Source organism: Falco peregrinus, chromosome 19 (assembly GCF_023634155.1).
Source record: "Falco peregrinus isolate bFalPer1 chromosome 19, bFalPer1.pri, whole genome shotgun sequence".
Taxonomy (NCBI): Eukaryota; Metazoa; Chordata; class Aves; order Falconiformes; family Falconidae; genus Falco; species Falco peregrinus.
Window position 1 is genome coordinate 3,997,475 of NC_073740.1, and position 14,406 is coordinate 4,011,880.

Here is a 14,406-nt window from a genome sequence, read left to right on the forward strand (position 1 = left end):
GTTCCGGAAATCAGAAACAAAAGGAGAGGAAAGAAAATAGGCTGGATCTGGGGTGGGTGGGGGTGGGGGGGGTGGGTGGGGAGGAGGGGGAGTTTCCCTTCCGTTAAGCTTTTTGCAGCATTCCCTGCCTCCCAATATGAGACACTATATGGCATCTCACATGACGAGCGCTTGCGCCCACGTGTGCAGCCACGTGATGAGATGCCCAGCTATGCCAGGCTGCGGGATGGAGGCAAAAGGGGAGAGGCTGGCTTTGCAGCCTGACCCCTTCGGCCAGGGAAAGAGGAGGAGACAGAAGAAAGAAGCTCCTCTCTGCTCCGGACCTGCATGCCCAAAGCTGCGTGCTCTGCCCAACACATGCATGAGGAGGAAGAGCATTCCCAGGCCGTGTGCTTGCAGGCTTTTGTTGGTTTAGTTTATGTAGTAAGATCCGTGTGTTCAGGGCAGGGGGGTGGATTCGGTCCCACTGATGCTATCGAGGTACCTACAGATCAGATGCCGGCAGCCAAAACTTCCTAAGCACCGTGAACTGCCAAGCCCGAGCCCCACACCTCTGCCTCCCCATCTTCCCGGCAGCCCCCTTTCCAGCGAGGCTGCTGTTTTAGACATCCACTTCATCAGAATCATTTAATTTACAGACATTTTTGACTTATAAAGGGAAATCCCCGTCGTCCCAGGCTTCATAACCATTAGCTGAAACGGCCAGCAAGCACCCTAGAATTTGTTTTCCTTTACCAAAATAAAGTCCCAGCTGGGTGTGGGTTTCCATTTGGAAACGTCAGCTCCCCACAGCAGCCTGCTCCGAGCACTCTGCCTTTCCCACCACCCCTGATTTTACGATGGCACTGAATTTTAATGACGCCATAAGAAGCTCCCATCCTCGGAAGCCCTGTCAGGATTCTAACGGGCAGAAACCTTTGAGCGTCTTGATGGATGAGGAGGAGAGAGGGAAGGTTTCTGTGCTGTAGGCATCACCCTCTGCTTTGCTTTACTCAGGGAGAGTCAGAGCACACCTCCAGCTCTGGGAATGGTGCCGCAGCCAACACGAAGCCTGTCCGAGTGGCAAGGCAGGGTCCGGCTGGCTCCAGCCACTAGTAGGAGCTGCAAAATATGAGTTTGAGCAGCACTAAGAGCTGAGAAAATGGGCCGCAGAGCCATGCCAGAAAAAGATGCGCCGAGGCAGAAACAAGGGCTAGCACGGCTCTGCTGCTCCAGCACCGGTTTTGCACTGGTGCACCTCCCAGGTCGTGCCCTCCTGCTGCAAAGCTGTTTTAGGTTGTTGAAAAAGGAGCACGGGGTCTGCACCAGGCTCCCAAAGCAAAGCCCTGTCTCACCTCAGCAGGGTGCAGGGCTGGCAAACACAAAAAGATGGTGAGCACCAAGCCTGCAATGCAATCTGCCAAAAGCAGGCATTTCCACAGCCCAACTAAAACTCACTCTGGTCATATCCCGGAGGAGAGAGCTCAAACATCTTCACCTGCCGGCTGGACCAGGCAGAGGGGAGATGCTCCCACCATCAGAAACCTGCTATTAGCAGCAGGTGCTTTGTCCACCCCATTTCCAGCTGCCACTAGACTTTCAGTAATTCTCAGTGACCTCATTTTCACTTAATTTTGTAAATCATTTTTGGGTTGTTGTTTTTCATTTTACTCTATTTTTAATTTGTTGTTGTTTCCCTCTGAGCTGGAGTTTGTCATTTAATCAACTTAGACCCAGATAGCCTGGAGGGTGTTTGGGGAAGGGGGGTGGGAGGGAAGAATGAAAACGCTAATGTCACATCACCTCCCTAAAATGAGTTTTAATTGTAATCCTTTAATCCCTCTCAGATGGCCCTCTCTCCACTGATGTTTTTCATAATTATTCCTTGCCATTTTCCCATCGGTCTAAGGAGTGTCTTCAAGAGGGAGGGGGTGGAGAAAAGGCCCTTTTATAAAATAATAATAATGGGCCAAATTAAGACACAAAGAGGGAAATAACAAGGGGGCAAGGGGAGCAGAGACAGAATGGGGATTATTAATGCCTCCCCCCTCAGAAATTTCAGTGATGGTGCTCTCAGCCACCCCAATCAGTGGGCAATTGAGGCTTGTTTGCTCGAGTGGCTGCACCCTCCTACAATGACCCACATTTAGCCAAGTGGCTGCATTGACAGAGTACCAGGTGCGCAGGATTGGGAAACCGCCTCGAGGCAGAGTCTCGCCAGCCGGCCCAGCTCAGCACAGAGGGGTCTGCACGGGGCTGCCCACCTCCAGGACACATTCCCACCTGCCCGAGCTGTGCGCTGGACCCGAGGATGAGATGGTCGGTGGGAACATTCTCCCCCAGCACTGCCCAGCACCCAGGGGTCCTCTGCTACCCTGGGGAGCTTTGAAGGGCATCATTTCCATTGCTGCTGCCAGCCCGTTCACCCTCTGAAATGAGTTGTAACTCATCTTTTGGTCTCACTCAGGTGGACCCTGAAAGATGCTGAAGAGGAAAGGGATTGCCTTCCCCAGCGGCAGCGAAGGGCAGAGCTGGGTGAAGGAGCAGGTCCAAAAAGGTCTTCGTGGAGGTCCCAGTCCTGCTCAGGGGCCACCGAGCCCTCAGTGCTGTCTCCAGCCTTCCACCAGCATCAGCGCTCCTTGCCCTGGTACCACCATCAGACCCCGCTGCCCCTCTGCAAAGCTGAGCCGGCAGGAGAGCAAAGTCACTTGTCCCTGCCTGATTTACTCAGCTCGGAGCAGCACCAGCCTTCACCCAGGGTCTCTGCTGCCATGGAGTGCCAGGCACGCTACAACCACGTCCAGTGCCCGTGGTGCCAGCACGGTACAGGTGGGACCATCACCCAAAGCCTGCTGGAGGGACCACCAGCCCAATAAAAGTTCGCTGGATGCTTCTGAGTGGCTCGGAAAGCTAACAAGAACCAAGTACCCAGTTAGTCTGGCACTGGGGGGCTCAGGTCTTTAAAGACACAGGGGTGTTAATTCAGGGGCATTAAGCCCAGCCCCCCCTTTGCGAGGCTGCGGGCCCAGCGAGCACAAGCAGGAATTGAGATGCCATGAAAGTCTGGTCCCTGAACGCAAGCTGCGAGCTTTCATTAACTCCAGAGCTGCTCTGGCGAAGCACCCCGGTGAAAGGGGAGCGTTTACAGACCACTGAACTTGTATTTAATCTGGGAAACCTCTTGTACAGGTCTGACGGGGGTTAATCCACCCCTAACATCTCTTTCACCCTCTCTCCCCCTCCCCAGCTATAAAGCTCAACAATCATTGCTAATCATCGCATTACTTCAATGAGTCTGACCCAAAAAGGCTCCACCAATGCCTCCCCCTGCCCGTCCCGCTCCCCTTTTCGGCTTTCTCCTCGCAGCAACCTGCAGCGTCCCACCCTCCGCCACGGTGCAGGGATCAAATTGACAGTGCATGTCACGGGGCGACCCTCGGGGATGGCAGGTCGCGGCCGCAGTGACCCCGAAGGGCAAGTGATTCTTGCGGGAACAAAGAGCCCCTGTGTGCCGACAGGCCGGAGTTTGTGTGCAATTAACTCTGGTCAAACCAAACAGACCGAGTTCATGAGCGTGGAGTCTAAGAGCATCATCAGGGTTTATAGACTCCCGGCTCCGAGGGAAGCGGGAGCTGCAAAGCAAGACGCAAAAAGAGCCCTGGATGCAAAGCCGGAGGGGGGGGGGATGGGGGGAGCAAAAATAGGATTACAGCAGGGGTACGGCTGACAAATTGTGTCAGGCACCAGGAGCATTTGGGGAGGAGAGCTGCAAAGAAAAGGATCCCTTTAATTATCAACGGTTGGGCACCAGAGGCAGAAGGGTCTGGAGGGGAGCAGCGGGATGGCTGGGTATGGGGCTCCCACCCACAGCCCGACTCACGGTTGGGGACAGGGGGAACAAACCTTGGCTCTGCCACGGCCCGAAGGCTGGTTGGGGTCCTGAGTGTGGGTGCAGAGGGGCTGCTTTATCTCCTGCCTCACCTGGCACTGCAAGGATGCAAACCCCATCCCACAAACCACCCAAAGGGGAGGCTCAACACCACAAAGGGTCCCCCCCTCTACCCCAGTGCACCCCCACCCCCCCCCACGACATCTTTTCCTCCTAACAGGGAAGAAAAAATTAAATTTGCCACATGGAATTTCTCAAGTATTCCAGTATAGGAGCATCAAGGCATTTTGGTTTGAATTGCATCAAAACATGACAATTATGTGCACAATTTTCAATTATTTACATGGTACGGTCTCACTAGAGACATGATACACAGCAAAAGTTTATGGAAACAAAACAACCAAAGTAAAGGTACTTTCCGGTGTTTTATGTTACCAGCTCTCAATAAAAGCATTGCAGTAATGTATTAGCAGGGCTGTTCTACAGCCGACAGGGAAATATTCCTGTGAAATGTGTCGATTTCAACAAAACCGCATTTTCACATTTACATATCACCAACGAACTGAACGCGTTGCCTCCTGCCAACCCTAAGCTGCTCCCAGGCTCAGGCACAAACAGACCCCGTTGGGCTGCACCCCGTGGCCCCAGACCACAAAAACGTCCACAAACCCCCCCCTTTGCCCCCACCTCCCCGTACTCCAGCAGCAGCACCCCAGTTCGAGGCGAAGCTTTTGGACAAAGCCACAAGCACCAACGCTTGGGATTTCAACCACCAGCCTCAAACATCCCCGTTGAGCTGCCCTCCTTCATGAGAAAAACCTCTTCCGACTTGTAAAAACGAGATGTATCCCTGGAATAAAGCCAGAGGAAGAGGGAAGACTGGAGAAAACAACCCCCAACCCTTTGCTTCCTTTTACACTGATTTTTAATAATATTTTTTTTTTTCCTTAAGCCTGTTCCCTGGGTATTTGGGAAGTTTGGAAATGCAGGAATCTGCAGCCACCTCCAAAGAGGTGCCCTGTCCCTAGGCAGCCCTGCTCCCCCATATCCCAACCCCTCCACAGCCCCCCAGATTCCTGACCCATCTGCCAGCCCCTCCACAGCCCCCCAGATTCCTGACAGTTGTCTCCCAGCCCCTCCACTGCCCCCCAAACTCACGCCCCCATCTCCCAGCCCCTCCACGGCCCCCCAAACTCCTGACACTTGTCTCCCAGCCCCTCCACTGCCCCCCTAACTCCTGACCCCCTTCTCCCAACCCCATTTATTGTCTTTCATGGGCAGACATGGAGGCTGGCACCGAGTCGTGGGAAGCAAACAAGCAGCTGTGGGTGCTGGAACAGGGCGGTCGCCCCGCCAGGCCCCTTTGCCCCCAAACCCGGTGCCATCCCCACCTCAAGGCAGGGGCAGCTGGGGAGGCTTAGGGAAGAACTGGGGCCAGGGGTTGGATAAAAAAAATGGAGAGGGGGAAGAAAGGGAAAGGCAAAACAGCCCCCTTTAAAATAAAGAGGAGGAGGAGAGAGCAAAAGGGGGGTGGTGGTGGTGTAAAAATCGTTAGCACTAATTATCAGGCACAGGGACAAACGATTAATTTGCAAGTCAATTAGTCTCAGATAGGTTCATGTTTCCTGTTCTCAGCCACTGAGGGGGAAAGAAAGAGGGAGACACAACTGCGGCCTTAATCCTCCTCAGAGGCGGCCATGGCGGGGCCGCCTGCCCGTGCCAAGGCGGAGGGAGGGGGGCTACAGCTGGCACTGCCACGGTGGAGGGGCGGCCGCGGCGAGGGGCCGTTATGTGCCAGTCATTGTGCCCTCCGCAGCGGCCCTGGCACCGCGCCGGCGCCTTCCCCACCAGGCCCCGCAGGACAGGCGCCGCCATTTGGGAGCCCCTGCCGCCATTTTGTTGATGCCCGCGGAAAGCGGCTGTTGCTGCAGGCTCTTCCACATATAGAACCCGTAGCCATGCTGTCCTCCTGCCTCCTCTCTCTCCATTGCTCTCCCTGCCACGCTTGTGGGGCCATCAGGGCCTGTAGGTACTACCAAGGCCTGCGGGCACCATCAGAGCCAAGCGGTTGCTAGGAGACCGAGCAGCCTGGCTGGGCCTAGTCCGGCCTGGGGTTATGGTGGCACCAGGCCTAGTCCAGCCTGGGGTTATGGCCACACCATGGGGACAAGGCAAAAGCCTCCTCTCAGCGAGGGAAATGGAGGGGACCATGCTATGAGGGACCAGCTGGGAAACGGCCCCACCTCAGCAGGGCTGTCACACTGCTGTGTGTGTCCTCAGCCCAGCCTGGTAGAGTCCCCAAAATGCTGGGTTGTAGCCCAAAATTGCCCGCTGAGCTGCAGCAAGCTGGAGTCCCAACAGCACCGCGGGCAGCTGAGGATGGAGATGAGCCAGGAGTTGGGGGGGGGGGGTGGGGGGGAATGAAGACACATGGGGTGGGTGCTCAGGGCATCCCCCCCACCCTGAACCTAAGTTGTGGTTTCTGTCACCACTAATTACACAAAACCTCACGTATATATGTATATGAAATATATATTTTCTAGCAACAACTTGAGGACTCAATCAAACGCCACCCCCTGGCTTGTGAAACATGGGGGAAAAACTGAAGAAAACCAGCTCAAAGCCACAGATGGAGTAAAGCAACGGGGGGGGGGGGGGGAACCCAACACCCTTAAAGCAAGGGATGGAAGTGCCAGCAGCCCCCCAGTGGGATAGAGCCTCTGAGGATGCACAGGCACCCACCACATCGCCTGGAGAACGGGCATCCTCACCACTTCCCACCCCAGCCCCCAAATTCTGACCACCCCCAGGAGGACACAGCGACTGCTTAGTATGCGTGTGCACCCCGCGTGCATGCACGTTTGTGCATGGGAGGGTGCGGTGCATGATCTGAATGTGCGCCGCGTTCCCCACGCTCTGCGCGGGGATATTTGTGTGCGTGTGGACACAACATGTCTGGGACCTGACAAAAGCCATCTGATTGACACAGAAAAGGGGGCTGACAAAAGGCCAAGCGGGGCTGGAGAGCAGTGCACAATGCTGGTCGCCGGTACCCACGCGCAAGGGTGGGGGAATTGAGGGAGGTGGGGGGGGAGGGAGTGGGGTGGCTTGTAAGGCCACCTTCGCCTTCCACATTTAAAAAAAAATAAAAAGTTAAATACATTAACGATCCTTCAGCCTCACTTCTGTGCAAAGTGGGGACGATTGCACCTAGCTGGAGAGATTTTTAACCACCATCCTCATCCTCAGCAGTGGCAGTAACAGTTTTGCTGCTGTCCCATGGCCACGGCTGACACGGGAGCCCTTTGTGCCAGGTGAAACCTGTATCCAGAGACAACTGGAAACCACCACCCTTTGCCCAAAGCCTGCTGAAGCTTTTAGAACCCTTTGCAGTGGGGAAACACCCAACAAAAGCTGGGAAACACCAGGAGAGTGGCCTGAAATTGGGTTAAAATGCTTGGAGAGCAGAGGGCAACTCAGAGAGCTCCAAGGCCATCACCTTGCCCTGGCTGGGGGAGTGGGCACCAGCACCCATCCTCTTGAAAGTCACCCATCCCTCCGAGAGGCCCCCCATGGTGCTGGGGGTGTGTGATAAAAGTAACCACTATTTTTTCTTGTTCTAAGCAGCTAAATCCGGCTGGAGCAAAGACCAGCTGAATCCCCAGGAATACTTGCATTTTTCCAAGAAGCTTTCTCAAAACCCATTTAGTATTTTATTTTTTTCTCTCTCCCCTTGTCTTAACTGGAAAGAAAAGTGTTTGCAATTTAAACAGCTCCACAAGTCCTGGAGCAGCGATTGCTTTGCTGCGCAAGCTGCACCGGTTCAGAAAACCGGCGAGCAGGGAGGGTGAAAAGACACTACTTGTCTTTGAAAAGTGAAAACTCACTGCACTTGTTATACTTGTGCTTTAATTGCATTCTGAAAATTTCAGCCAGCTTTGGAACTGATTACGCTTTTGTACCTGATAGTTTCGAGGACTGTTTTGCAATCAAAACTAGTTTTCAGCAGGATGGACCCAAGTTTAAAAACCCTTGTTCAGCCACACACCTGGGATTTCATATTTCTGTATTTGCATTAAATAAGTCTCAAAACAGCCTTATTTTGATACATTTTCCTTTAGGATATTTTTTTTTTTCAGGGAGCACTAAGAAAATGTTTAGTTCACAATAAAGAATCAATCCAAATTCCTAAGAATAATAGGAAATACCCTGGGATGATGCTATGCAATAGAGCTAAATTGGTTCCCACCAGCTCAGGACCCTGTAAAAGCCTTGTTAATTTTTTTTTTTTAAATGTGGGCATTTAAAATTATAATTTAAAATACAATATTTTATCAGACTAATTTCTAATTAAATGCTGACATTTTCACATGTCCAAGCATTCCTCCAACATTGCTCATGCTAGAAATGAAGAAATATTAGTGGGAGTAGTAACAACATGGGTAAAATCCCCCTTTTTTTTAATTTCTGGGGGAAAATGATAGCTACGATTTCTGCCCCCGGTAGTAAAAGTATTTTTTTCGTTTGCTAAATGGAGAGGCAAAGTGGGAGAATTACATTTAGTAACTGGCTTAAAACGGGATCCTGCTTGACCCGACAAATCCCGGGTAACAAGACGGCTTTGTCTGAACGTGTGGCAGGGGAGATGTCCTCCTCCCTCCCGCACAAACCCGAGCCCAGACCCAAACCCACCCGATGTCACCCCAAAACCACCCCCACCCCACCCCCCCAGCCCCGGGGTTTGAAAGAGATAATTCGCCTTCAACGATTTTTAGAGGAAAAAAAAACCCGTCATCGAGACAATTCCAAGAAGGTTTTTTGCCGATGTGTTGGTATGGAAAACTGATGGGGGAAAGGGCAGAAAACGAAGCTGAAGTTTGGCGGGGGAGGTCTGGGGGGAATTCGGGGTTATTCGGGACTTTCTCACGGGTGTCCCCCCCGACCCGCGCCGGCAGCAGCGCTCGCCCCTGCCCAGCCGTCGGGGAGCAAAACCCACCCGGGACAAACGGGGCGGGGAGGGGGGAAGGAGAAAAAAATATTTTTTTAAAAAAATGTATGCCAATAATTTTTTTTAAAACGAGGGACGAGCCGGTGTGACCGGGCTCTGCGCTTTTAGCCAAAGGTGCTAAACCCGGGGGAGACATTTCAGCGCCCCCCCCCCCCTTTTTCTGCAGTTTTGGGGCTTTAACCCGGGTTAAAACAACTCAGCGCCCACGAGTTCAACACGGATCTTTTAGCTGCCGGCAAAACTCTGTTTGCAAACGAATGATTTGCCCCGGGTCGCCTGTTGCAAGCCAGTTGCCCCCCGCCCCCCCAGCCCAGCCGTACCCCCCTTCGGGACCCCTCCCCCCACCCCCCCTTCCCCCCCCACCCCCGGCTGCAAGGAAAAAAAAAAAAAAAAAAAAAGAGGCGTTAACTTGGTGTCCTTTTGTTATTTCTATTTGTTTGTTAGTTCTGTTTACTTCGCTCATAATCTGGGGTTATTCTGATCAACTGCACATCAACTAATTTAATTAAAAAAAGCTTATTTTATAATCTGATTTGGGAGGGGGAAATCTCCGTTTATAATTTCCCCCCCCGCCTGCTGGATGCAATCATTATTCTTGCATTTTCTAATGAAATGTAAGATTACAAATTAATTGAATTGCTTTCCCCCCTTCAATCTGTCATCTTTGTGAAATTTGGGGCTAATCGTAAATAAATTGCAAATAGCCAAAATGAGCATGGGGGTTTTTTTTGTTTGGTTTGCACTGGGCTTTCCTGGGGAAAGAGGCTGGTTTGGGGCATCTCTTTGCAAAGAGCGGAGAAATCCCTGCGTGGAGGGTCCCGTTGGGGCACCCTCACCCCACAGGTCCCCCCTTTTCCCAGCCCCCAGCTGGGTTCCAGTCTGCCTCCCCATCACTTCTGGGGAGAAAAGTGATGGGGGGAAGGAAAAAAACCCAAAACCAACCCAACCCCAAACAAAAACCCACCACATCATGGAACAAAAGAGAGGTTTGAATGGCTGGGAGATGAAAACAGTCATTTTAAATAAAAAATACAAACCTACTGATTTTTAGCTGGGTACATAGAAAAATCTGCAAAAGGGACCATAATGCAGGAGCAACAGCAGCTTTGAAAAGTGCCCTAAAACCTACGAGCCCCCCTGAGCTGACTCTGCCTGCGTGGATCTGGGGGGTCCCGGAGCAGCCAGCACGGTGCTGGGTCCTTTCTGTACCCTGGCCATCCCTCCCCTGCAGAGCTGTGTCCCATCAGCAGCCCCCAGATATTTTGACACTTGCAGAAAAAAACTTGGATTCTTAAAAAAATGAAAAGCATTCATCTTTTGAATGCCCTATCAACTTTGCCAAGCTATAGTGGGACAGAAGTACTAGAAATCCTGGAAAAATAATGAGTGATTTATGCAGTTTAAGCTTTCCACTTGATCCTCTGATATTAATTTCATTGGTTTTAATGATTGTTTTTTCATATCTAAACACAGCTCCTATATTTATAGCCATAGAGATTAAATATTGTATTTTTTCAATTTACAGCACAGAAAGCACTGCAACTAGATTATTTGATTTTTTAAAAAAAAACTTCACATTTGTCCTTTTTACCTGCTGGCATATTCAGTCACTATTTGATTACATTTATCATAAGCAGGGCACAAACTAGCACATTTTGTGTCACATAACATAATTTTTAAATTAATTAAAAGTTATTCCTTCCCAACATAAAGCCATCACTGAAGCGAATGCAATTGCGTTTGCCTCATGGATGTGCACGTGTATGCTCACACACACATACGTGCACGCAGATAACGGTGTTCTATATTTCATATTTGTCTCACACTCATGCCATTTGCCAAGTGTGGACAACTTTTTCGTCTTCAACTCAAGAGTTTTAACCAAAAAAAAAAAAAAAAAAAATAAAAATCAAGGTGTTTCAGGATAGAAAATATCTTCGTAAATCTATAAATCATTGCTTGTTGTTGCTTCTTCTTCCCCAGGAGCCACAGACAGGAGCCAGGAGCCTCCTGTTTTCACTCCTCTCTTGCAAACAGCGTAAAGAGATTTGTCCCCAGACCCTTCCCAGCTGCGAAGTGGCACGAGGTGCCCTTGCACAGCCAGCGGTTCCTTGCACAGCCACCCAGCACCCTGCCTTGCTCCCCGCACCCCTGGTGCCACCCAGGCCGGCTGCAGCGTGGGCATTGCCGCATGGAGCCCCCCCCCCCGCCCACCTTGGCACTGCCGCTATCCGAAAGCCTTGGCAAGATGTTTTTGCCCTCATGCCCAGTCCTCACGCTCTCTCCTGCAGCCTCAAACCAGTTTCTATTGTCACCGATACACAGACTTTAGGAGGGAAAAAAAAATATATTAATGAATCAGATATTCCAGGTCCTGCAATGCCAGGGGCTTCCCAGCACTGGGATGGGGAGACCACCGACCCAACAGGGTAATTTTACAACAGATAAGTCTCAGAGCCCCCATAAATTACACTTTATATTTCTTTTCAGAATAAGAGGGTCGTGCTGGAACTGAAAAATCAGCAAGTTTCATTTTAGGGGAGTGCCAGAAAGGATGCATCTGCAAAATTTCCAGTGGTTTAAACGTGTATTTTAGTGTTTCCTTCTAGAGGTTGAAACTTTTTCTAACCTAATAAAAGGCAAAAGTGGCTTTCAAAGCCAAGCATTGCTCTGAGCTGAGCTCAGCTAGGTTGAGGGTTGTCTGCTTCCCCCCAAAGCAGGCCTCTTTTTCCCCCTAAAAAAAAAAAAAAAAAAAAAAAATCACACAAAAAACCCCACTCCCTGGCTCAGCCTCATCCTTTTCCCCCCTCCTCTATAAAACATTGCATCCCAATGAAAACACTTGGACCTCGTGGGAAGTAACAAATCCCCCCACGCAGCTCCGCAGCGGGACCGCGCTGCCAGGCTCTGTGCAAACCCATCCCGAGACGGTGTGTTGCAACCCGGAAAATTTCCTGAAAACATTTATTACCTTTGAAACCACAATCAGAGCCCAACACCCCGTTATTATTCCCTTTTGAAAGCAGACGGGACTATTTCTCTGCTGTTGCTCATCTGCTGTATGCCATACCCCATTTCTTCCTAATCCCCCCTTAGAAAATAATGACATTATCATTTGGAAGACCATGAAATCATACGTACGTATCCTTTAATTATATATAAATAATTTCTGATAACGTCATCGCAGCTTTTTATTTCATTCTAAGCCTGATAACTTTTATTCAACCTTTATCTTAGGCATTGCCTTCCGCTGCGGGAGCAGCCAAGGTCTGATCCTTCCCTCTTTGCATCGCTGCAAGTAGCACAGACAAAACCTGCGTTTTTTGGTGCGTGCACAGTTAAGCAACAAAGCAGACTGGATTCTTGCTCCCACCCTCCGGCATGGCATCCCAGGGAGGTCTCCATGAACTGGGATGATTTCTCCGGAGCTTGCTGGTGTGAGGCAGCGCCAAAACCTCAGCTGGGTAACGGACAAAGCCAAACCTGTGATAATTTACACCCAACACAGCTCCGACTGGGGTGGTGTTTGACCTGTTATTTCAGAGGGATCGGTTTAACGTTCTCCACATGGATTTTCCCTGACCCCCCAGCCCGTAAGCGCTCCAGCTCCAGCAGTAGTTATGGGATTTAGTGCACAAGGGCTTCTAAGATCACTGATCCTATTAAACTTCTGCAAACAGGCAGGGTAAGAGCCCAGGGCCGAGGAAGGGGCCACAGGCACAACAGCAATGACCCCAAATCCTTGGGAAAGACGATGTGCATGTGCGTTCAGCTCTGAGGAGCCCTCTTCACACTCACCCTGGTGCTGTGCCCCAAACACAGGTCACGGAACCCCCATACCCACGGGCTGAGACCTGGGTGCAAATTTGCACCCAGGTCCCCACACTCAGCAGAGCGGTGGGTGCGAGCAGGGGCATGGGGTGAGATGGAAGGCTGAGCGCTGACCCCCAAAACCCAGGGTCAACCCACGGCCACCCTCCCTCGGCTCTGCCACCACCAAGCAGGGCCAAGGGCTCACCCTTGGGGACCTTGAGGGTGCTGTGCCAAGCCCTGAGCCAAACTGGCCATGCAGCCAGGCCAGTGCCCCCTCCCTGGGGGGGCCAGTGCCGCAGCATCCCTGCATCCCCCTTCCCTCGAGGCCACGTGCCCCTGCAGTAAGGTCCCCCCAAGTCCTACCCTAGAAAAACCCTAAACCCCCAACATCAAGGGGGGAAACGGGTGCAACCACCCCCGTGAAACCCCAGCAAACCCATTTTCTTCCCGCTGAAACCCACCAGTGTTTCCCAGTGCCAACAGAAAGCTCACGCCCTGGCACACACCATGGAGAAAAGAGGGCAGCAGCTGCCAGGCAGCACCGAAGCGATGACATTTATTGGGGTGGGGGGTGGGGGGGGTCGATAGGGGCAGCTGGCTGCTGATTTTTTTTTTTTTAATTCATTTTCCTTTAAATAAGATTGTTCCAATTAACAAAGCACTCGCCCAGAACAGGTTTCAGAGAGGGAAGAAACAGGCACAGGATGCGCGACAGCCACACACACACACACACACACACACACACAAAAAGACTTGGGGAGGGGAGGGGGGGGGGGGAGTAGAAGAGGAATCCAAATCTATTTATACTTGTAAGTCTCTCATCTAAGCCGATCCAAGCGAGACTAGCGTGGAGGCTGTGGGGTGTTATTTATGATTTTATCGAAGGATGTACCCAGCTGGGGCTTTATAGGAATCAGGTTTTATCTCCCCCTGACCAGGGAGCGGCATCTGTGGGGTCTCTCCCACCCACCAGCATTCAACCCCCTTCCCAAACCCCATTCACCTGCCCCACACCCAGCCCCTTTGGGATTTGCACGGGTACCCCTTCCCACAATCTGGAAAGCTCTGGGACGTGCCCCACGGAACCAAAAGCAAAGACTCGGCCGCTCGGAGCCCGGCTGGTTTGTGGGGTGATGCCCAGGATGGTTCATGGCCCTGGATCCTTCCCCAATCCCAACTTGCCGTACCTGCTGCCACACAACGGCCCTTTGTCTCCCAGCCCCTTCGTGGGGCTGCCCTGCGTTTTAGTGCCATTAACGTCCAGAAAATAAATGGAAAATAAACAGTCTCTTCACAGCTGAACCACCACAACCCACCCCCCCACCCCCATTAAGACAATGTTGAGCCGCTCTGTCAAATATTCCCTTTTAAAAATGCCAGCACAGTTGAAAAGGGATTTGTTTTCATTTAAGGCAAAAAATTACCCATCTTCCCTAATAAATATTTTTCCTCATTTACCCTGCAATAGTATATTGATGAGGGGTTCATCTGATATTATAGCCATGGCAGGCAGCAGCAGCACACGCTGCAGATCCAGGCATCAGGATTATCACGACAAGGCATTGCTGCTCGGTGCCACAATTTTAAACCTCAAGACCAGCTGAACTCCGTGATGCTTAACTTGATGATTTATTAATATTTCATCATATCTAAAAATTAATTTTTTCTAATTATCCTACCTATAGAGCACAGGGAACTGCATAGCAATTGGCTAAAT